Source organism: Echinops telfairi, unplaced genomic scaffold (assembly GCF_000313985.2).
Source record: "Echinops telfairi isolate 266 unplaced genomic scaffold, ASM31398v2 ScPeMD7_8;HRSCAF=38, whole genome shotgun sequence".
Taxonomy (NCBI): domain Eukaryota; kingdom Metazoa; phylum Chordata; class Mammalia; order Afrosoricida; family Tenrecidae; genus Echinops; species Echinops telfairi.
Window position 1 is genome coordinate 6,713,324 of NW_022103905.1, and position 1,328 is coordinate 6,714,651.

The following is a 1,328-nucleotide window of genomic DNA, read 5'->3' on the forward strand; positions in this document are numbered from 1 at the left end:
CAATGTTGGTCACTGAGATGTTAGCAACATCTTTGGATCTGGGGTCCCTGTGCTCAGGAACTCTTAGACCCAGGGAGAAGATGGATGACCATGGTCTTCCACCAGAGCCAACAGAAACTCCTAGAGCTGAGAGCTGAAGCTCATACTGCCAGACCACACTGAGAGAGTCCATGGTTTGTCCAGGCTCCCCACCTGGGTTATTTCTGTTCCAGCAGCAGCACGAGACAAGGAAAGCGCCAGCCTCAAAGGGAAGTGTACACATTCTTTAATAGAATGGACACAGATAAACAGTGAAGGGAAAACCCTAAAGAGGTACCTGCAGCACCTTAGGATGAGAGATACCATCTCTGAAATAACTCCAGGGCACAAACAAAGTTCAAAACAACACCACCATGTAGGACAGACAGGCGAGGGGTAATCTGCAAGCTGCTCTGCGCCACTGGAAGAGTTATTATTAATTTACATTCCTACTGTACTTTGTGATGGGGCATCTCTGTGACCCAGACTGGTTTTCTAGGAGGTGAAAACCCTATGCTAATGAGGCCTGCTTGCTAAGCTCGCCCTGCTTCTCTTCCAATCGATCAGATCCAGTTGATGACTAAGGGAAGCCAGAGGATTGTCCCATTCTCGGGGGAAAGGTCCTCCTCACCAGGAGCAAGGGAATCAAACTGTCCTGACGGCATTTGAGAAGCATAAACCTCCCATGTGGGGCTACAATCTGCGATGTTCAGATTTACAACACATTGCATAGCAATACCCAACCAATCCCGGAGTCTCAGTCATTTCTTGGGCGATTTTTTCTTCTCTGACAGCTCTCCCTCAGTGCTCCACCGTCCACCCTTATGCTTCGTGCTATCCACACCAGCAGCAAGAATTCCACAAATGAACCAGATGCTCCATTTATGAATTGGCTGGGTAGCTATTGGCAAAGGAAGCCATGGAGCAGTCCTGAGTCTGTAGGCTGAGGTGTCTGGGCAGGGCATTTGAATTTCCAGCTATCTCAGTGACCTACCCAAACAGAATGCCATTTGACTATTTTCTCCACGTCATTTCCCATTTGTCTGTATTAGGAGAAAAGTTGAGGGCACATGGGATTTTGTGAAATAAGTACATCAGCGTGTCAGCGTGGATTTGGGACATAACTGCAATAACTGCATTAGTATGAAGTCCGAGTTATCACCCATGAGGTCCCTAACCCACGCCAGTTGTATTGACGACTGCCCTCCAGCGGCTCTTGGTCCCTTTTCCCATATGCCCATCTTTTCTCTTGCATCCTTAATTCCACCTGCGCTTCCTTGTAGGCGAATGGACCAGCCGCACCACCCAGC